This window comes from Sturnira hondurensis, unplaced genomic scaffold (genome assembly GCF_014824575.4).
Source record: "Sturnira hondurensis isolate 20B ecotype Veracruz unplaced genomic scaffold, ASM1482457v3 Scaffold0006496, whole genome shotgun sequence".
NCBI classification, from domain to species: domain Eukaryota; kingdom Metazoa; phylum Chordata; class Mammalia; order Chiroptera; family Phyllostomidae; genus Sturnira; species Sturnira hondurensis.
Window position 1 is genome coordinate 1,691,453 of NW_028079127.1, and position 24,948 is coordinate 1,716,400.

The 24,948-nt window shown below is 35.6% G+C and overlaps 1 non-coding gene across 1 annotated transcript; it reads left to right on the plus strand.

Moving 5' to 3' along the window:
* The first annotated feature begins 4,116 nt into the window (after positions 1 to 4,116).
* Positions 4,117 to 4,221, plus strand: LOC118989682 (U6 spliceosomal RNA). The gene has a single exon (XR_005067058.1). It is a non-coding gene; the product is annotated as a U6 spliceosomal RNA (small nuclear RNA).
* Positions 4,222 to 24,948: the final 20,727 nt, after the last annotated feature.

Sequence of the window (24,948 nt, forward strand, 5' to 3'; positions counted from 1 at the left end):
ATTATTACTTTACACCATACACCAAGATAGACTAGAGATGGATACATGACTTATATGTAAGTTGTGACACCATGAAAATCCTAAAGGGAACATAGGCAAGAAAATTTCAGATATCCCACACAACAATATTTTCACTGGTATGTCCCCTAGGGCAAGGGACATAAAGGAAAAATTAAACAAATGGGACTACATCAAATTAAAAACCTTCTGCACAGCTAAGAAAACATCAACAAAATGAAAAAGGAACCAACCATATAGGAAAACATATTTGCCAATGATACCTCGGACAAAGGTTTGATCTCCAAAATATATAAAGAGCTCACATTACTCAACAGCAGGAAGACAAACAATGCAATTAAAAAATGTGCAAAGAACCTGAACAGACGCTTCTCTACAAAGGACATAAAGAGGGCCTGTAGACACAAGAAAGAATGCTCAACATTACTAGTCATCATAGAGATGCAAATTAAAACTACAATATCCCTCCACAATTATCAGAATGACCATCACTAACAAATCAACAAACAAGTGCTGGAGAGAATGGAGAAAAGGGAACTCTAGTGCACTGTTGGTGGGAATGCAGACTGGTGCAGTCACTGTGGAAACAGTATGGAATTTCTTCAAAAATCTAAAGATAGAACTGCCTTTTGATTCAGTTATCCCATTGCTGGGATTATACCCTAAGAATCCTGAAACACCAATCCAGAAGAATCTATGTACCTCAATGTTCATAACAGCATTATTTACAATAGCCAATTGCTGGAAACAGCCTGAGTGCCCATCAGTAAGTGAGTGGATCAAAAAACTGTGTAAATGTATAAAACTGCAGTTATACAATGGAATACCACACAGCAGAAAGAAAGAAGAAACTCCTGCCCTTTGTGACAACATAAATGGAACTGGAGAGTATTATGCTGAGTGAAATAAGCCAGGAAGTGAAAGACAAATACCATATTATCTCACCTACAAGTGGAACCTAATGAACAAAACAAACAAATAAGCAAACTGGAACCAGAGACATGGATATAACCAGAGATGATGGGGGAGGGGGAATAACAGGGGAAAGAATGTGAAGGGTCTAGTCAAGAACCATGAATAAAGGATCCATGGGTATGGACAATGGAGTGAGGATTGACTGAGGGGGGGTGGGGTAGAGCAGGGGAAAGCAACAGGAAAAAATGTGGGACAACTGTAATTGTACAACAATTAAAAAAATGCAAGACAAAAATATAATGGAGGAGGCCATCAAGAAACTTGCGTGAAGGACACAGGGATGAAGCCAAAGGAGGTGGGTTCTAGGGTGGGAGGTGGGGATTGGTGGGGAGGGAGGGCATGGTGGGGTAAAAATAAAGACAATTGTACTTGAAGAACAATAAAAAAATATGGATGTCCCCATACAAAAGATTAATTTGGTCCCCTATCTCACAGCATATACAAAAATTAAGTCAAAGTTTATTTTAGATTTAAATGTAAGATTAAAGCTGTAAAAGTTTTAGAAGATAATACAGATAATCCTCTTGCATTAGACAATTATATCTCAGTTGTGACACCAAAAACAAAATTTATAAAATTAATAAATTGGACTTAATCAAAATTAAAGACAATTTTGTTTCAAGCATACCATACCATCAATAAATGAAAAGACAACCTACAAACATGGCAAGATTATTTGCAAACTATATATCTGATAATTGTATCCAAAATATATTTGATTTTTAAAGTTTTAGAATTTATCAATAAAAAGACAAATAATCCAATTTAATAATGGGCAAACAATCTGAGTAAGCATTTCTCAAAAGGAGGTTAAAATATGACAAATAAGCATATGAGAAGATGCTCAATATCATGCCATTATAGAAAAATAAAATGAGACACCATTTCATTAATGCTATGATGGCTGTAATAAAAAAGTTTTGATGAGGATGGGAAGAAATCAGAACATTCTCATACATTGCTAGTGGAAACGTAAAATAGTGCAACTATTTGGAAAACAGTTGACTATTTATCAAAATGTTAAACAGGGAGATACCATATGGCCCACCAATTTTGCTCCTGTCTCCACTCCAGGGAAATGAAGATAGATACATGTCAACATAAAAGCTTATACACAAATGTTCATAGCAACTTGAATCACAATACACAAAAGGTGAAAAGAATCCAAATGCCTGTCAACGAATGAATGACTACATCACATGTGAAGTGTACATAAATGTAATTTATTTCATGATAACAGAAAATGAAGTATTGATACATGTTACATGTGCTAAATCTAAAAAACATAAAATATTCCATTTGGTAAAAGCAGCCAGTCACAAATATCACACATCATGTTATCTTATTTATATGTAATTTCCAGAATAATCAAATCTAAAAAAAGATAAAATATATTAGTGCTTGCTTAGAGCTAACTGGAAATTTTGTGGGTAGAAGAGAAAAAACTTATTTAATTTAAACAAATGAAGGAGTTAGTGGATATAAGATTACTTTTGGAGTGTTACAAATGATCTAAAATAATTGTGGAGATGGTTAGACTACTCTGTAAGTACTACTCTATTAAAAAGCATTAAATGCTATAAAATTAGTGAACATATAGTATATAAATAATATCTATAGAAAGCTGTTAATTATTTTTTAAAGTAAGATTTTGGGGAAGAAATTTGCTATACAAATTTGGTACTAATTAAAAATTTTTGCCATATGACCCTGAAAATAACCATCAATGGTGTTTATTTTTGACCTAACTGCTGGTTCTCTTGGTCACAATAATAAATATAATTAAAGAAGCCCAAGATCAAATATATAGAGAGAATTTAAGGTCCACTTATGATTAAAAATATTCCCATAAAAATAGGTCTAGAACAATTCCTCGACCTGATAATCTCATAAAATATATTGTAAATCGCCCTGGATGGTGTAGCTCAGTGGATTGAGCGCGGGCCTGCAAACCACACGAGCATGGTTCGATTCCCAGATGGGGCACATGCCTGGGTTGCAGGCCAGTTCCTAGCAGGGGACTCACGAGAGGCAACCATACACTGATATTTCTCTCCTTCTCTTCCTCTCTAAAGATAAATAAATAAAATCTTTAAATATATATATATATATATATATATATATATATATATATATATAGTAAATCTCCTTCTAATTGGCAAAAAGAACATCAGTGATGGAATTGAAAACTGTGCTGTATTGATAAAATGAATAGACCTAGCAATTTAAATAATTGAAAAAGAACTATTGTATTAATTAAAATTTATCTCAAACACACACACACACATAGACATGTTATTTATAGGTTGAAAATATATAGTGACAGTTTTAAAACATGTACCAAAATTGTGCAAAACAAGTACATATCAATATTTGCTTCTGAGTTAAAAGAAAGAAGAGGATGGAACTAAAGAGAGTGAAAAGAGGCTTCAGATTTATCTGTACAATTTTGTTTACTTAATTAAAAATTTTAAGATAAAAAGACCAAAAGTCAACATTTTTATATTTTTGTAGTATATACATGGATATATGTTAGTATGTAATTTACCATAATTTCAAATTTACTAATTAATTCTGAAATATTTTATATTATTAAAACATTATTTGATTGCTAAATTACACTTTTAAAGAATTATTCTGTTTAAATTTTTTAATTTTTATGTTAAATGTCTACTAATCTACTATTCATATTAATCTAAATGTGTATCAATTTCCTCAAATATACATAAAGTGTATTTTATATTATATAGAATAAACAAATGTGATATACTTTTAACTCACAGTAAGTCACAGGACATTTAGAAATTATAAATTTTTTACCACCAAGCAGATTGATGACCTGACTTTGTTAAATTGTGCTAAATGAAGCACATCATCTTCATGAAAGATAATTTTTCATAGCTTTTACTCTGTCAAGTTTCCTACATTTTTTTTCTGAGAAAATTTTGGCACATTATATATGTCAAATTTACAGAGTGTTCTAATATTATTTTCACTGAATTCCATGTATTAAAATACATTATTCATGTAAGCAAGATTTTTTACTCAACTCTCCAAATGATGCACAAGAGAATATAAAGCAGGTGTAAGTAAGGTTCATAAGCTTTAATAAATGCCAGTTGAGTGCTTGTTTCAGCAGCTCCTATACTCAAATTGTAACAATACAGAGAAATTTAGCGTAACACCTGTGCAAGGATGACACAACCCTGTGAAGTGTTCCACACTTTGCTTTTTCTAATGTCTGTGGGTGGAGAAAAGGAGGTTGTATAAGGAAAGTGCCTTCCTCAATCAAGGGACCTCCAAGCCTGAAACCCCATTTCTAACTCCTCCTTCAAAAGCTAGCTCCATTCTGCAGTTGCTTTATTCTTTATTGTTCATAGGTGGGAAAACTGAAGTGCAGATAAATGAGGTGACTCACCCAATTGAGGACCCTCTGTTTTCAAATAAATAAATAAATATTGAATTGGTGAGTTAATACTTGGAATTCTAGACGCAACTTCCTTGATACTTGCATTGTTTACAGTATATAGCAAAATTCAGCCATCCAATGCAATCTCCCTATCTGTTACATTCAGATCATGCTTGTCTTTGTACCTCACCCTTTCAATTAGGCATTGGTTCTAATATGGTTAGAACCAATGTTATGTTCTGATCATTATGTTCTAATATTGCTCTTTCAGTATATTGCACACCTACTTCCCTGATCTCTACTTCTCTACTGCTTCACAGAAAGGGGAGTGGGATGAGCCCTGGGGCTATTCCAGTGAATCATACTTCCTCAAAAGGACTACTTCGCACAATGAGTTTTTTAAAAAGATTTTATTTATTTGTTTTTAGAGAGGAACACAGGTGGAGAAAGAGAGGGAGAGAAACATCAAAGTCTGGTTGCCTCTCAGAGGCCGCCTACTGAGGACTTGGCCCACAGCGCAGGCATGTGCCCTAGACTGTGAATCAAATCAGTCACTCTTTGGTTTGCAGGCTGGCACTCAATCCACTGAGCCACATCAGCCAGGGCTCAGACAACAAATGTTGATGCCTGTGGCATAGGCAGACTTTTCAAAAATGATATACTGAAGAAAGTATTTTCACAGCACCTAACATATAACAAACAATCAATGAAAGCCCCCCCCCCCCATTTTTTTATTGCTCAAGTACAGCTGTCTCCATTCCCCGCCCCACTCCCCGCCATATTCCCATTTCCCACCCTCAATCCTACCCCACTTTGGTTTTGTCCATGTGTCCTTTCTACATGTTCTGAAAAACCTTCTCCTTCCCCATCCCATTTTCCCCTACCACCTCCCCTCTGGTTACTGTCAGTTTGTTCTTTACTTCAATGTCTCTGGTTATATTTTTCTTGCTTGTTTGTTTTCTCAATTAGCTTTCTGCTATCACTTTACTAGTTGTTTGAGGGGGGGTCAGGCATGGAGAAAGATATTCCATGTAACTGAGGTTTCTTTTAACAGAGAACTTTAAAGAAACAGAAACATTCCATGATATTGGTTATGTGCTCTGTATAAGTTTTAAATATAAATAATTGTGTTTATTTTAAAAATGTAGATAATGAGAAACCTATTTTATATACTTGATCAAAGATTGAATACACGTAGGTACCTATTAAACACTGAATCTTCCACAACATTGGGAGGAAAGCCTCTACCCTATTGGTATGTTTCATTGCTGCAAATGGTATCTAAATATCTTAAAATTTAAGAATAATATAAGTAGTTATTTATACAGAAATTAAGTGTTTTAACAATGCCTACATTTATGTAAGATTGAGTGTATAAACTGTAAATGAGCATCTTCCATTATATCTCATTAACTCCAGATAAAATTTTCTCTTTCATTCTCTAAAAGAACCTAAAATAACCCCCTAGATTCTAGATTTGATTGTCTTATGTTTTGTATTTGCCTCCAAAAGTAGTGTACCATGGATACATTTTAAACAAAATAATGACAAAGTATAATTTTGCAAAGATTATTCCATTCAGGATTTAAATCCTGTTAAATTGCAACTCTGTGGGTTTGTTTAAAAGATTTTATTTATTTATTTATTTTTAGATAGAGGGGAAGCAAGGGAGAAAGAAAGAGAAGGAGAGAAACATCAGTGTTTGGTTTCCTCTCACATGCCCCCTACTGGGGACCTGGCACGCAACCCACCCCTGACTGGGAATCGAAATGGTGACCCTTTGGGATGCAGGCCAGTGTTCAATCCACACGACCTTTTTTCTTAAGATTTTTTTTATTTGTATTTAGAGAGGTGGGAAGAGAGGGAGAAAGAGAGGGAGAGAAATACTGATATGCAAGAGATCCATCCATTAGTAGTCTCTCTCACACCCTTCACACACCATCAACTGGGGACCTGGCCTGCAACCCAGGCATGTGCCCTGAGTGGGAACTGAACCAGCAACCTTTTGTTTCACAGGCCAGCACTACATCCACTAAACCACACCAGCCAGGGTGCGACTCTGTATGTTAAAAAAAAAAAAAAAAACATTGCTGAAACACTAGCAGTTCAGCTAGAAGACACTCTTGGGAAACGTTTTTTTTAAAGATTTTATTTATTTATTTATCTTTAGAGGGGAAGGAGAGGGAGAGAAACATCAATGTATGGTTGCCTTTTGTGTGTCCCCTGATGGGAGTTGGCCTGCAGGGAACCAGCCTGCAACCCAGGCATGTGCCCTGACTGGGAATCGAACCTCAATCCTCTGGTTCGCAGGCCCACGCTCAATCCACCGAGCTACACCAGCCAGGGCTTGGGAAACTTTTTAACAAAATACACTTAGGTATGTACAACCACATCCAATTCTATTGCCACCCAACTGCTGTATGTTAAATATAAAATTTCAGTGTGTTATTAATATATCTTCAAATTAAAGTTATTTTGTATATGTTGGGAATATTGGCTTTTAAATTCCCAGTTAGTGCTGAGTGGCCTTTTGAAAATCTTCATGTAAAATTATCTAAATGTCTGAAGTAAAGATTCTTACAAATGAAATTAAAGTAAATATGAAGAAAAAGAAGCAGTTTGGTTATTCATTTTTATAACTGACCTACCCAAATGCCTACTTAGATTCCTTTACATCTTCCTTTTTATCTCCAAATCCAAGACATATATTTAGAGAAGGTTTGTGATGTGGTACAAAACAAAAGGTGATAGAAGGTAAAATCCCTTCCTGCCTTCTATTTATTAAATCCTAATTCCTGCTCAAAATTATGTAAGGGCAGAGAGGTGAGGGGAGACAGAAATATTGAGGTAAGAAGTCAGATTAACCCCAACTGGTAAAGAGAAACCCTGTGGTCTTTGCACAGGAGGCAGCTAACGTCTGCAGATTGCAAGTGGAGTACCCATGCCTACCCAGGCCAGCATGGGGTCTGGCTGCACCTGCACCAGGGAGATAACAACCGCCAGAGCAACGTAGAAGGAAAAAAGTGTTGTATTCAGATTTTTCTTCTTAATTATTTAAGCATAAAATCTGTATAGGTCTCCAAGAAGTTAAAAAAATTCAGTCATTCATGTTAAGCTAAACCTAACCACTGTTGAGAATAAGTATTTAAAAAGTAAATTAAGGTTCGATTATGTATGGGGGAAAGAGAAATGGATAGTAGAAAATGAATAGAGATGGTGCAATGCAACCATAAAAAAGATGCAGAAACTTGGCCCAAAGCCCAGGCAGACATTGGAGATTTGAGCTCAGGTAAGTGTCAAGAGGACTGACTGAGCCAGGATTAGCATATGTTGCTGAGGTCTAAAGGTACATGGTGGAATGTTCATGGTAGAGCATGTTCATGGTGGAAGTAAGGCTCCACACCCCCATGCACATGGAGAATCTCTAGATACAGATTGTGCTAAAAAGCGTAAATTAGGTTTCCCCAAGCCTTTTTTTTCCATGTCAAACATTCAATGTATTTTGCATCTTGAACTATAAAGTTCCTGGGTGGCAGGAACCAAAAATCAAAGTAAGTATCATAAAATATTAAAAATGTGAGGTCAAAAAGTCTCTCAAAAATAATTTTACCCATGTTCTTCTCCAAATTATCTTGCCCAATCATCTGACACTCTCATCTCTTTGAAATCCCACTCTGCATTGCTGGGTGGGCTGGTTTTTCTTGACCTGCTCAGGCCGTATTTGGTAAGGAAAGTGGTTATGGAATAAACTTAAGAGAAGCATAAAAGAAGGTCTGAAGGCATTTCTCTTTGGGTTCTAAAAATACACTCCGTCAAACCTATACATTTCCCCAAATCCTATTGCCTCTCTCTCTCCCTTCTTTCCCATCAAAGCCACCCTTTATCCACAGGATCATCTGATTGGGAACTAGTAGCTGAAATGAGAAATTCTAAGCTTCATAAGCTAGAGCAGCCAGATATTTAACAAATAGCTGTTGTTTTAACTCTGTTCTCTTATTCTCAGCACATCTGACTTCAGAAAAAAATGGAGAAATAAAATTTTAAAGTAGACATGCATGCTGTAAAGTACAGACCTGCTGTAGAAGTGTACCTGGTTTGACGTCTCCCGTAAAATTTGATTTAACCTTGTAAAGTCTGACCTAAAATCTATCTCAGTCAAACATCATCACTCACACAGCATCAAGAACGCACCATTTCACACAGAACTTTAAAACATAATGACTTTAACTGATTTTTTAGTTTGATTTGTACTGCTTAATCTTTAATAAGAAAATGACATTTATTAACTGTGAATTTTAAGAATGTTGAATAAAAATGCAGAACAACAAAGTTAAAAGAAAAGAAAGTAAAACAGATAGGAATTTGTCTATTGCTATTTGTCTATTTGTCTATTAGACAAATAGTATTTTGTCTAATAAAAACTAGTGTGAATGTTTCATATTAATATTTTGAAAATCATTAAATACACAAAAATAAACATTTCAAGAGTTAGTATGTCTTGTTATATGTAAAATTAACATACAATGAATTGCAAAATAAATAATTGTTGAAATGTAAGTTGACTTCACCATTCCTAAAAGCTATTTAAGAATGCTTAATAATTAAAAGGGTTTGTACCTATATCTACTATTTTTATTACCACAAACCATTTTTAAGAAAATAATCATAGATGCTCACAGAGATTTAACATTTAATAGTAACATTTATAATAGCAAAACATTTATAAATATTTTAAAATCCCAAGCTAAAATAGTATGATTAGGTTTTATAGATACACAAACTAAACATTGGAAATGCACAAAAGTTAATGGTAAACATTTATAAATATTTTAGACATTCAAAGTAAAATAGTTTGATTGTATTTTGTAAACACAAAAACATACATGCATATACTAAAACATGAGAAATGTACAAAAGGTTAAGGGTGCTCATTGCTAGGTGGTATAATTGCAGGTAGTTCATTTTTTGTTGTATTTTTCAGTATTTTGCTGAGCATAAACAAAATCTATAACTAGAAAGGAATACAAAACTATTATAATAACAAAAATAATCACAGGTGATTAAAATGCACTTGAATGGGCTTTAAAGGTAATTATGTCTCTTAATTATGTAGTTGATACTTGTATTCTTGGTTTTACTATGATGATGGTTTTTATCATTTACATGTATTACATAAAGTGTTTAAATCAATTTATAATATTTTTTGGAAAACTCATTTTATGAAAGCCATTACTCTTCTGATTTAAAGGTAAACTACCTGCAAAAATAGAAAAATGTGTATGTTCTTAAAATTGATATTAAAATTAATATATTAAGTATAATTTTTACAATATTAAATATCATTGAATATTTGAAAGTTGCTAGGAAAGTAAATTTTAAAAGTCTTCATCACAAGAAAAAATTGTTTTGTAACTCTGTATGGATTCTCAGAGGCTAAACTAGACTCGTTGTGGTGATTATTTTACAGTATACAGAAATAAAAAAATCATGTTGTACACCCAAAACTAATATATTGTTATATGTCAATTATACCTCAATTAAAATTTAATCTAAAAAAGTATAAATGATATACTGTCTTAAATCAAAATCCAGTTATGAAGAACAAACAAAAATGTCTATTGTCTTCACTAACATTTCGCTTTAATAAGGAATCAGTCAGCATTGCAAGCAGACGAGTATAAAAACTGAAAAGTGTACCTTATTGAAAAAGACAAAAGAAAGTTTTTAGTACTATAGATGTTATTAATATGTATATTAGAAACTCAAGAGAATTAATTGAAGAAATTTTGTTAAAGAAAACCTGTAAGAAAATTCAATAAATTGGTTGGTTACAATTTTAATGTGATAACATTGATGGCCTCTCTGTGGATCAGCCCTGAGCAGCAAAAAATTCTGATGCATAGCCATAAACTTCCAGATATTTGAAACTGGTCATGATAAGCATGACAATAATTTTTTCTGAGTTTCTTGTTTTGCCTGCTCTTCTTGTACAGGAATCGCAGAATAATAAATGCCCATGAAGTTTTGGCTGCTGGAAATTCCAGAATTAGACATTTTTTATACATGTAGATTATGAAAAAGTAATTTTTATTCACTTTGAGGCAAACAGATAGTTACTGTCTCAGCTGGATTCGTATTCTAAATTACATTCACTTTGTACATTTTTATTTATTTTTATATTTTTATTATAGAAAATTTCAATTTATATACAAAATTAAACATACTAGTTAATAATCCTTCACACACCCAGCACCCAGTTTTACAATTACTAACTTATGGCCAGTTTTGTTTTTTCTGTATTCCTATCTACCATTCCACTACAAACTTATTTCAAAGCATAATCTGTATACCGTATTTAATCTGTACTTTTTCAGTGAAAGATAAGAATTATGTTTTTAACATGTCAGACCATATTCAACTAAAAATAAAGATAATAACTTTATCTCATCACATATCCAATTTGTTTAATCTATTTATGTCTTAATTTTAAATTTGAAGCAGAATCTAAATAATCTATATGTGTTTCTCTACAATACTTCACCATTCTCTGTAATTTTTTTATTTTATACCTTTTTAACTTTTTAAATTTAATCTTTACTGTATTGTTTTTATATTACCTTTTAATCCCCTTATGCCTCCCTCCTCCAGCAATCACCACACTGTTGTCCATATCTGAGTCCTTTTTCCTTTTTCCTCAATCTCTCCATCCCCTAACCACCCCGCACTAGCTATCATTCTGTAATTTCAAAAAAATTCTGTAGAGATTGCAAAGTGACTGCATCATCAAAGGGTGGCTTGACATGTTCCTCTGCACCTGTGTGTCCTCTATATAAATAGTTGGAGTGACAGGTTTGACCTGGCTCTGTTGTGTTATTTTTGAGAGAGTAAAAATACTTCAGAGTTGGATCTATTTTAGATCCACTGAAAAAGTAGTAAAATAGCGATAATCTAGTTTTATCATTTTTTCATGCATTAGCTGGACATTTCTATAAATAACCTCCCTATTTCTATTTCTATTTGGTTATCTATTGTTATACTTTCAACAGAAAAAACATAGACAAAATGTTTACTTTTTCCCATGGATTACTTATGATTAAAAATAATAATATTGATTATTATACTCCCAAAGCATTCCCAAATAGTTCCTCTAGCATTCTCTCAAAATGACCAATTTATTTTTTTACTTAGATTTTATAACATTACTTTTTATGGTCTTATGAGTCCATAAGAACATAGATGTCCATAATTCATAATATGAATTAACACATCCATTTCTTATTTTGTGTCCTACCTTTTTTATTTGAATATGCTGTAATTACTTGTCCACCATTATTTGTTGAAGTAAGGTATAACTTTATAAAAGTTTCATCAAAGTAGATTTTGAAAGTCTATCAATGTTGAATATTTTCACAAATTTTCACAATTTAATTATTAACCATAATGATGTGATAAAAATACTTAACACTACTCTCTTAATTCATTTCTTATGATTTAAAAAAACAAGTCAGAGAAAATTTATTTCTGAATCAAATATTATAAGTAATTTACACCAAATGCATTGTCAAATAATCACATTTTCCCCTAGAAACTTCATACAACTTTAAATTTTCAACTGTTTTTTTTTTTAATTTTGGAACATGGCAACAACATAGGTGGGAACAGAGTTCACTTCCCCCTACACACCAGTGGAACACCTAGCCAATCTTCTAAGGAACAGAGTGAACGGCCAGTGGTATCCCAGCATATATGAAGATTGGAGACCAAAAAGTATAGAGGATATTGAAAAATCAGATGGTAAGGAGAGTGCTTTGGGACAATAAGGTCTCCGGGACCAGCACAGGGACCAGGGTAGATGCAGCCCCAGGCCCATCACTGGCAGGCCCAGGCTTGGTACCTGCTGGGTCTGCCGCAGGATTCTTGGTAGAGATCCAGGTTAAGGGCTCCCTCCCCTGCCAAACAGGGAGGTTGGAGCAGCACCAGGATGGAACTGGATGTTTGAAGTTGCTGGGGCGGGGGGGGGCAGTGAAATGGCAAACAAACAGGGGTGGTGTGCATCCACAGAGACTGTGGAAGCCATCTGGGAAGAGTTAGGCTGTGATGGACCCTGACCCAGATAATTTCTGGTCTTGTTGGAGAGTCGGACTATGTGAGAGGCCAGGTGCTTCTTTGGAGCCGCAACTTGAACAGGAGGAATTTTTCAAAAAGAAAAAAAAAGAGGCACTGATGGCGCTTTAGGGAATTCTTCCACAGCAGCTGCACCCTTACCCTACTCCTGGCCCAAAGGGCAGAAGGTGCCCCACCCCACCCTAGATCCCAGTGGTGTGCCAGAGACCCAGCTGCCCCACCCCTTCACCTCCTGAAGCTGCCCTTGACACCACTGCCAGTGACTGCACTCCTGCTGCAGTAGCAGAAGCTGCGTACTCACACCCAAAGCCCAGGGGCAGCGTGTTCTCAAACCCACAGGCCAGCAGCTGCCCATCTCACACCAGCAACAGAGACCAAGTGCAAACGCCCACAGCCCAGGCAATGACATGCTCAACCCTGCCTCCCAGAGGCACCGCATGCCCAACCCCATGGCCCCTGGGAGCAGTAGCCGAGGAGGCATGTGCCCACGTCCACCATTACAGCCACTTCAGCGGCCCCCACCCTGTGGGGGCACCGACTGGCTGGCTAAGAGAAAGGCTGAGACACTCCTCACAGAGGAGAGTAACAGGGTGCAGGGAGTCAGCAATCCCCAGAAAGACTTCATTCAATGGGAGAGCCGAACTACCCTGAAGAGACTTGGAGAGTTCTTAGCATCTAGGACAGCAAAGAGCTAGAATGTGGTATGTGAGTTGCCCCTAATGGTGAGCCTCAAGGATGGCATAACTGGTGGACTAAAGGCATAGGCTAGGCACAGAAGGGCTATGGGGGGTCCCATAGCAAATTGAGGGTCTGGGCTAGAGGCTGGGAAACTGTGAAGAGTGAGGCTCAGACCTGGCCTCTATCCCCTCAAAACCACAGGAAATGAGAAAAGCTACACCAATCCCCCCACAGCCTGCTGTAGCCAGGGAGACTGACAGAATTGAGTTGGCCAGTTTAAAGCCAGCAGGAGGCTTATTTTTTCCTTCTTTCTTCCTTTGTTTTTTTTTTTTTATCTCCACAAGTGAGACAATAAAACCCAGAGCTGTGAAAGGACCAGAGTTAGACCCAAAGACGGATCATCCCATCAACTGAGACAATGAGATAAATCTCACTTTGCTACTCCAGAGAACTTGCAAGCTATTGTATATTTGTATTATTTTTTCATTATTTTTACATCTTTTATTTTATTAGTATTTTTATTTTTCTTCTTTCTGTTTAGTCTTCTTCACTTTGTTTGATTGCATTGTTTGACTGTTTTCCTTGTTCTCTCTTTCATAGTGTATTTTTAATTTTCTTTCACTTCACTTGTGTTCCAATAGTGCACTACTCTAGATCGTGTACTTCCTATTCTTGTCATTCAGATCAATAGATTCTGTCATATGATTGTCACTCCATTACTATTGTAACTAACTGTTGTTCCATACAGTTGTAAATACTACACAGCACACCTCCCCAAAATTAGCTCACTTCACTGTTTTCAGAACTTTATTACTGTTGTACTTAACTCTATTCTCCCACACAATACAGCTATTTTCTATAGTTTACTCTCACTGTATCTCATAATCTGACCTCCCGCAAGCTCACTACTTTCTAGATCCAACTCACAATCCTTCCTCCCACTACCAATAGTCTTCTCTTTTCTCCACCCTTTCTAAAAGTAGCTAGTTGGGTGAAATATCATGGATAACACTATAAATATTCAAAGGATCTTCTATCTCTGCTGGTTGGTACTTTAAATACTATAGAATATACTCCTGCTGTCTTAATCCATTTTAACTTCCCCCTACAACTGATCACATACAAGAGTACCTGGAACCTATGAACACCAGGATACCTGCTGAAAGAGGAAACCCACCAACAAAAGAACCACAGATAATAATGGAAGAAATTGAAGGAGTGAGTGGAAGCCACACTACTTCTACCCAGGACAGATCTGGACATACAACTAAATAGTAGAGAAATTACCCAGAACAAACAACTGAATGATAGGGAGAGAGAAGCCTCAAAACCTCATACAGAGAGAAGAACCAGCTTCAACACAACCTGTCCACACCTGCAAAACAGAATACAAGACATGGTGGATGGAGTGACCCTCAGCTAACCAGCTGGAGGGAAGGACCCACCAAGGAAAGACCCAACAACAATCAAAACCCAAAGACATACAGAGAGCCAACAGAACTGGCAGCCCAAGACCAGCAAGCTCAGGAGATCAAGGAGACTGCACCACTGAATCTCACAGGTTTCCTACCATAGAAGTTCACACCATAAACCCAGAGTCAGAACAAATTAATTTAAGAAGCAGAGGCTAACAAGAAGAGGCTCACAAACAAGGGGAAGACAAAGAAATAATCCCCAAATGAAAGAAAAGGAGGAAGCCTTAGGTAGAATGCTAAATGAAACAGAGGCAAGTCAACTTTCAGTTACTTAATTCAAAGCAATGATTCTAAGGAAGCTCAACAGGCTCACACAGAATTTCCCAAAACTACAGGAAAACTACAATGAACTCACTGCAAATATATCAACATGAAAAGGGAAATAGAAACTATCAACAAGGGCCAAGAGGAAATGAAGAATACAATTTCTGATGAAGAACACAGTACAAGGAATCAAAAACAAGCCAGAGAAGCAGAGGATTGAATCAGCTAGCAGGAAGACAAGCAAGAAAAAAATATCCAGAATAAGCAAGAAAAGGAAAATAGACTCAGAAAGAACAAAGAGGTGTTAAGGAACTACAAGACAACATGAACCATAATAATATCCATATATTAGGGATACCAGAAGAAGAAGAAGAGCAAGGGATACAAAACCTGTTTGAAAAAAAGTCACAATAGGAAACTTTCCTAATTTCATGAGAGAAAAAGTCACACAAATCCAGGAAACAAAAAGATGCAATCAAGAGAAACCCAAAGAGCCTCACTTTAAGACACATCATAATTAAAATGGCAACATTCCAAGACAAAAAGAGAATCTTAAAGGCAGCAACAAAAGGTAATATACCAGGGAGCCCCCAAAAGTCTAGCAGCTGACTTCTTAATGGAAATATGCCAAGCCAGAAGACATTGGCAAGTAATATTTCAAGTAATAAAAATGAAAGGCCTTCAACTGATACTACTCTATCCAGTGAGGCTTTCAATTAAAATGGAAAGCCAAATAAGGAGTTTCCCAGACAAAAGAAGCCTGAAAGAACACACCTCCTTCAAATGATGTCTGCAGGAGATGCTAAAGGGTCTGTTTTAAGAACAGGACGAAAAACAGAGAGAGAGAGAGAGAGAGAGAAAGAGAGAGACAAGTACAAAAAATGTCAATGAATAAGTACCTACCAATAATAACCTTAAATGCAAATGGATTAAGTGCTCCAATCAAAAGATAAAGAATAGCTGAATGGATGAGAAATCATGACCCACACATATGCTGCCTACAGGAGACACACCTCAGAACAAAAGACCTAAATAGATTGAAGCTGAAGAGCCGAAGACAAATATTCCAAGCACATGGTTAGGGAAAAAAAAGCCAGGGAGGCAACACTCATACCAGACAAAATAGACTTCAAAACAGCAGCCATAAAAAGAGACCTAGAAAGTCACTTCATAATACTCAAAGGAAGAATCCATCGAGAAGACATAAACATTGCAAATACACATAGGAGCACCCAACATAAGAGCATGCAAATACCTAAAGAAAATCTTGGAGGACTTTGAAAAAGATATTGACAGCAACACAATTATAGTAGGGGATTTTAACACCCCACTGTCAAAAATGGATAGATCTTATGAACAAAACATCAACAAAGATATTTGGACATTGAACAATTCTCTAGGTCAAATGGACTTAACTAATATACATAGACCCTTTCATCCTAAAGAAGCAAATTACACATTCTTTTCAAATAGACCACATGGAACATTTTCAAAGATAGACCACATAATAGGACACAAAACAAGCCTTAACAAATTCAAGAAAACTGAAATCATGTCAAGCATTTTCTCTGACCTCAAGTGACTGAAACTGGAAACCCAAAACACTCAAACTTGTGGAGATTGAATAGCATGCTATTAAACAATAAAGGGGTCAAAAATGAATCAAGGAAAAAATCAAAAAGTTTCTGGAAATAAATGACAATGAAATCACAACAATCCAAAATTTATGGGACACAGCAAAGGCAGTTCTGAGAAGGAAGTTCATAGCAACACAGGCCTACCTAAAAAAAGATGAAAACATATCAAATAAAGAACCTAGCCCTACACCTACAAAAACTCAAAGAAAAACAATAAAGACAGTCCAGAGCAAGTAGAAGAAAGGAAATAACCAACATCAGAGCAGAATTAAATGACATAGAGACTAAAAGAACAATTCTAAGGATCAATAAATCCAAGAGATGGTTCTTTGAAAAGATAAACAGAATCAATAAGCATTTAAGCAGACTCATCAAGAAAAAAAGAGAGAGGATCCAAATAAACACCATCAGAAATGAAAGAGGAGAGATTACAACTGATACCTCAGAAATACAAAGGATTGTAAGAAATTACTATGAAGAACTACATACCAAAAAATTTTAAAACCTAGGGGAAATGGACAAATGTCAAGAAAAATATAATCTTCTAAAACTGATTGAAGAAACAGAAAGAATGAACAGACCAATAACAGCTGACAAAATGACACAGTAATCAAAAAGCTCCCAAAACACTAAAGTCCTGGATCAAATAGTTTCATAGGAGAATTTTACAAAGCATTTAAGGAAGAACTAAACTCTATCCTTCACAGATTATGCCCCAAAATTCAAGAAGATGGAGGACTCTCAAACTCTTTTTATGAAGACAGCATCATCTTAATCCCAAAAACAAATAAAGACATAACAAAGAAAGAAAACTTAAGGCCAATATCACTGAGGAGCATAGACACTAAAACAGTCAACAAAATATTGGTAAACCACATCCAGCAATATGTTAAAAAGATCATACACCATAATCAAATGGGATTTATCCCATGTATGAAAGGATGATACAATGCTTGCAAATCAATAAGCATAATATATTACATAAACAAAAAAGACAAAAATCACATGATCATATCAATAGATGTGGAAAAAGCTTTTGATAAGGTAAAGCACCCATCTCTGATAAAAAAAAAATTAGCAAAGTGGGAATAGATGGAGCATTCCTCAACATAATAAAGGCCATATATGAGACACCTACAGCCAACATCATAATCAATGGGCAAAACTAAAATCTTTCCCACTAAGATCAGGAACAAGACAAAGATGCCTGCTTTCACCACTCCTATTCAACATAGTATTGGAAGTCATAGCCACAGCAATCAGAAAAGAAAAAGAAATAAAAGGCATCCAAATTGGAAAGGAGGAAGCAAAACTGTCATTGTTTGCAGATGACATAATAGTATCATATTCTCTATAGAGAATCCTATAGACTCCACCAAAAAACTATTTGACCTAATAAGTGAATTTGGCAAAGCAATGGAATACAAAGTCAATATTCAGAAGTCAAAGACATTATTGTACACCAACAATGAAATTTCAGAAATAGAAATTAGGAAAGAAATCCCATTTGATAAAGCAACAAGAAAAATAAAGTACTTAGGAATAAACCTAACCAAGTATGTAAAAGACCTGTACTGAGAAAACTATACAACACTGAAGAGAGAAATCAAGGAAGACACAAACAAATGAAAGAATGTACCATGCTCATGAATTGGAATAACTCGCTTCATCAAAATGTCCATACTACCCAAAGTGATTTGTAGATTCAAGGCAATACCTATTAAAGTACAAATGACACATTTCACATTTCACAGATATAGGTAAAGCATTTTAGAAATTTCTATGGAACCATAAATGACCCTGAACATCTGCAGCAATTTTGAGAAAGAGCAAAGTGGAAGGGATCACAATACCCAATATCAAACTATATTACAAGTCCACTATAATCAAGACAGCCTGATACTGGCATAAGAATAGACACATAGACCAATGGAACAGAACAGACAGCCCAGAAATAAATCCAAGTCTCTATGGTCAATTACTGTTTGACAAAGGGTGAAGAAGCATAATATGGAGCAAAAATAGGCTCTTCAACAAATGATGTTAGGAGAGCTGGACAGCTAAATTAAAAAAACTGAAACTCGATCACTGATTTACACCATATACAAAAATAAACTCAAGGTGGATAAAATACTTATATATAAGTCGTGACACCATAAAAGTTCTACAAGAAAATATCAGCAGGAAAATCTCAGACATTCCATGCAGCAATATCTTCACTGATATGTCCTCTGAAGCAAGGGACATAAAGGAAACAATAAACACATCGATCTCATCAAAATAAAAAGCTTCTGTATGGCTAAAGAAAACAGCATTAAAATTAAAAGAGAACAAACTACATGGGAAAACATATTTGGCAATGATATCTCAGATATGGGTTTGATATCTAAAATATATAAAGAACTCACAGGACTCCACTCCAAGAAGACAAACAATCCAATTAAAAAATAAGCAAAAGACATGAACAGACACTTCTGCAAGGAAGACATACAGAGGGCCCAGAGGCATATGAATAGATGCTCAGCATCACTAGCCATCAGAGAAATCAAATTAAAACCACAATGAGATACCACTTCACACCAGTCAGAATGGCCATCATAAACAAATCAACAAATAAATATTGGAGAAGATGTAGAGAAAAGGGAACCCTAGTACACTGTTGGTGGAAATACAAACTGGTTTAGCCACTGTGGAAAACAGTGTGGTATTTCTTCAGAAAACTAAGAATGGAACTGCCTTTTGACCCAAATTTACCACTGCAGGGATAATATCCTAAGAACCCTGAAACACCAATTCAAAACAACCTATGCTGTTGTTCATAGCAGCACAATTTACAATAGCCAAGTATTGGAAACAACCTAAATACCCATCAGTTAATGAGTGGATAAAAAAAGTCTGGAATTCTATGCAGCAGAGAGAAAAAAGGCACTCCTACCCTTTGCAAAAGCATAAATGGAACTGGAGGGAATTATGCTAAATGAAATAAATCAGGCAGTGAGGGGAAAATACCATATGATCTCACCTTTAACTGGAACCTAATCAATAAAAGAAAAAAGCAAGAGAAATATGACCAAAGGCACTGAAATACGGAACAGGGGGACAGTGACCAGAGGGGAGAGGGGAAGGAATTTCAGGGGAAATAGGGGAGGGATTTAGAGGAACAAATATAAAGGATACATGGACAACAACTAAGAAGGGTGGAAATGGGAGGGAGGAGGGAGCATGGGAGTGGGTTGGGATGGGAGTAAGATACAGAAAACTGTACTTGAAAAATAATTAAATAAATTAAATTTAAAAAAAGCAAGCAAAATATAACCAGAGACTCTGAAATTAAGAATAATCTGACAGTAACCAGAAGGGAGGTGATAGGGGATAATGGGAGAAAGTGTTTTCAGAAACAACTGCAAAGAACACATGGACAAAACCAAGGGGGGTCGGGGTGGAAGCAAGGGAGGGAGGCGGGTTTGGCTGGGGTGGTCTGAAGTGGTGGGAGGTAAATGCACACAACTTTAACTGAATTACAATAAAATAATTTTAAAAAATCTAAACTGTAGGGGTGATAAATTTTGTGTTTTTCTGTACTATTATCAATATATTATTTTACTTATGACAAAATAAATAATATAAAGCACAATGTCACATGGTTAATATAAGCTTTGATTATTTAACTAGCTAATTTTTCTCAGCCTTAAAATAGCTCTAATTCACTTTTTTCATAAATTTCTATAAACATTCAAGGTGGTTAATGTGAATATTCAAGTTGACACTAGACAAATTTTAGATTTTCCAGGTTTAATTCTGCACCCAGTTACAAAGTATGGGTTTTTCTTTTCCCACAACAACAAGCAATTCTTCAACAGCAGTGGGGCATCCTGAAGTTCAACCCAATTCTGACATTATCTACTGGGAGACTGCATCAGATCTGAGATTAAGGGCTCAGTTCTATAAAACTTCCCTTCACTTCAGATACTAATTGCAAATCTATATTGTTACTTGTGCTTCTGACCAAATGGCTATTTTGGAGTTTTTTCACAATCCCCTTCTTGGATTCAATTAATGTGCTAGAGCAGCTCACAGAATTCAGAAAACCAGTTTACTCACTAGATTACCAATTAATTACAAAGGCTATTAAATGTTATAATCAACAGCCAGGTAAAGAGATACATAGGGCAAGGTAGGGGGGAAATGCAAAGCTTTACACCCTCTCTCTTTGTATCTACATGTGTTCACCAACACTGAAGGTCTCAGAACTCTGTCCTTTGGGGTTTCAATGGAGATTTCCTTACATATGCATAAATCATTAGTTATAGATGATTGAACTCAAACTCCATGCCCTTTTCCTTCCTAAGAGGTGAGGGTGGAAGGAAGGTATGACTCAAAGTTCCAACTATAATCACAAGGTTGACTGTGCTAACAATCAAAACACCTTTATTGCTCTCATCAAAGGAAATTTCAAAGTTTTTGGAAGCCATGTGCCTGAAATTGGGATAAAGACCAAATATATATTTCTTATTTTAATCACAGTGATACACTAGCCAAAAATGTCTTTATAGCACATTATGATAAGGCTTCTTGAAAAAATGTTCTGGATTTCTTCATAAGTCTTGCCAGTTAGAGGTAGCTATGGAAGAAGGGTCATGTAACTCCCAGATCAGTTATAGGTGAAAAAGCAAAAGTAATACAATGTTCATTAGAATGGAAATAACTAGCTACTTTAAGCCATTATGTATTTATTTCTTTGAAGTATGTAAATGATGTAGGCCTTCCCCTAGATCCCTGTCTACATACATTTCCTAATATAAACTTCTTGCATGGCTCATTACAGTTTTGTTCATGATTAAGTCAGAAAGTGGATAAATCCATTGGTGTTGACACAATGCTCAAAGCCTGCAGAGAGATAACAGCTATGGCACATTGACTCTTGCTACATATTATAAACCCCTTGGAAGTAGTTACTCCAGCACATTTTACCCGTTATTGTCCCAGTAGAGAACAGAGGGCAGAATAAAACTGGATACTTAAAGAGCATCTAATTGGAATCAGAGAATTGTGAAATATGTCAAGAAGACATTAGATCTAGCTTGAGTGGCTCTCCATAGTCAAGATTTTAAAAATATGACTTGAAAACAATATGATGGTAGCAGATTATAACCCCATTGAATAAAATTGAAATGTTTGATCCACAGTAATATAAGTAATAGGAAGGAAGGAAGGAAGGAAGGAAGGAAGGAAGGAAGGAAGGAAGGAGGGAGGGAGGGAGGGAGGGAGGGAGGGAGGAAGGAAGGAAGGAAGGAAGGAAGGAAGGAAGGAAGGAAGGAAGGAAGAAAGGAAGAAAGAAAGAAAGAAAGAAAGAAAGAAAGAAAGAAAGAAAGAAAGAAAGAAAGAAAGAAAGAAAGAAAGAAAGAAAGAAAGAAAGAAAGAAAAAGAAAAAGAAAAATGATTACTGGAACCTGTAGAAAGCCACACAGTAAGTATAGCCTTTGGTACAAGGATCATTTCACCAGTGGTGACCCAGAAGGAAGAAAGCTGGAAGGCAAAGCACAGCCCAACAGCACTTGACTCTTCCACGCTTCCAATCTCCTGCCTGTGACTTCCATCGATGTGTTCTTACCAAAAGCTAGAGGTCATGGCAACAAACTGATCCAATCTATGCAGGTCAGATGACTGGGAAATGGGGAGCAGGGTGATAAAATTTATTGTGGACCTACAGAAACAAAAGAGGACAATCCAGCAAATATTTTTTGACCTGCAATTTGTTGTGTTTAACTTCATTCAAAACAATTACAATAGATTATGTTGTGACAGTGGTCATAACAGTGAGCACTAAAAAGAACTTAACAAAATCGGTGAATTTCTGTGTAGCCATTTTAATACTAAATATGGGAGAAAATTCACAATATTTTCTACATATTATGCTTTATTTTTTCAAGATAAAAATGCAATTGAAGTGCAAAAACAGATATGTGCAGTGTATGAAGAAGGTGTTGTGACTGATCAAACATGTCAAAGATGGCTTATGAAGTTTGTTGGTACTAGTCACATTTTGGCCCAATGATTCTTTGTTGTGGGGTTGTCTTATGCATTGGAAGATGTTTAGCAGCATCCCTGGCCTCTACCCACTTTCTATCTCTTGCCAACAGCAAGAGATAGCCAACACACTCAAAATACCCAAAGTGATAAAGTTATTGGTGAGAATTTTAAAAAATGTCTTTTATTTTATGGAAAAAAACTAAATGGACTTTTTGGCCAATCCAAGATACATGCACACACACACACTCACAGAGTTTGTTACAAATAATGCTCCTTTTCCATTACAAAATGTTTTATTATAAAACTGTAAGCATGTAATTCTATAACATAACAATGTCACACTCAAGCATACCCTATGACGTTTTAAGTGAAATGTTCAAATTAAAACTATAAATTATCACACACACATTATTACCCTATCAACCACACTTTAGTAGGTGTTACTTCTGCTGGACCCTGTATATGTATAATATCTTCCTCCTAGCTAAACTGAGACCTTTCTATTTCTGATGTGCTGCTGACAGAGAGTTCAGGCACTCTATAAATAGTTGCTGAAATGAATATATGTTGTCTTAAGTTATGTAAAAATCTGATTTTTGCACTCTTCTTCATGAAACCCTGAATTTAGTTGCAGAATTTGAAGTCAATTCCTTAGATCACTGAGCATCTCATCACCACACAGATAATCCAAACAAACAAAAACCTCTTATATTTATTTAAAATGCACTATTTTCTCTGAATAAAAATTTCACTACTACAGTACTAAGATACCACAGGACATTTTAGACATATCTTGCATTTATATAACATTGAAAATCACATATATATGATTACAGATTATATATATATATATATATGTGTGTGTATATATTATATATATATATATATATATATATACACACACACATAATATATACTGGATTTGACTATGCCATAATATCAAATAGGGGAACTGATGGGACTTTTATGTATCCCTTTTATAAATAAAGAAAGGAATGAAAAGGCAGAAAGTTTAAATAACTTGCTCCAGGTCAGAGAACTTACAATGAGGCAAGGCAGAATGTTTCAGAAGGATACTACTTTCTTTGAAGAAGTTTATGTGAACAAAAGAGGATATGTCAATAAAGAGACAGGCTCTCCAGGCACAGGTCTTAGCTAAAAAGGCAAACTTCCTAAATTTAAAGTTGGAATATCTACATTAAACCACCTCTTCTTCTCCCTAGAGAAACATCAGCAAAAATTGCCAATTCTGCCTCTAGAAACAAGAGACAATCTCTTGATACAGCTTCTTTCCTTCTTGCAAGTCAGGGGGAAATGTTCTTTTTCTGTACAAGAAATTCCATCCTGCTAGCCGAGGAGATCGATGCATGCCCTAAATAGGAATCATCTGCTTTTTCCTCACTGACCAGCTCTGGCTGCAGAAATGAGTTGCTGCCAATTTTATGCACAAGAGAAATTGTTACTTTTACTAGAATTACTAGATTGAATTGGAGATTTGCGCATGCTAACTCCTTAGTGATTGCTACTACAAAGTCTTTTACCCTGGCAACTTTTGTCGTAGGAAACAAAGAATCTCAAGCTGGTTTAAAGAGTAAGGAAGTTCATTATAAATATCCACATGAAGATGTGACTTGCATGGGAATTTAAGAGCAGAAAGATTACTGGAGGAATCTGAGCACCTGAAACTGGAAGGAGAGACTAAACTTGGAATACCTACAGCTACCTCAGTCACAGAAGTAGTCAAGGGGTTTCCATAGAAGTAATTGATCATGCAAGTGAACACAATTACACTTTGTATTGTGTCTGTTTCATTTTAGTTTGCTAATAACTCATGTGTTTTCCGTGTTTCTCAAATTCTCAAGACAGTCAGACTTGCTGGTATACACTTGCGCTTCTTTTTTTTAAGTTTTACTTTTTAAAATTTAACAGGAGTATGAACCATCTGGGAGTCTTGGTAAAATGAAATTTGATTCAGAAAGTCTTGGATACAGCCTGAGATTTTTGCATTTCTAACAAGCTTGTCCACAGATTATGGTTTGGGAGGCAAGGTAGAGTTTCTTACCAAGTCAAACAGTAAGTGTGTTAGACCACTTTAACCGAAGTGACTTATTCGGGAGGCTTGATTGTCCTTCGCTTATGTTTCTACCATTTATCCAACTACCTGAAGTCAGGGTTTAGGGATAGGTTTCTTACTGTATCAAACATATAGGGGCTGTGAAAGGGAAGTTTACTGAAAAAGGGACTAGGATTGGGCTGATACTCTAAATTATGCCACCTATAAACTGTTACTATCCATTGAGAACTGGTGGTAGTTTAGTTTCTTTGTCTACTGGTAAGT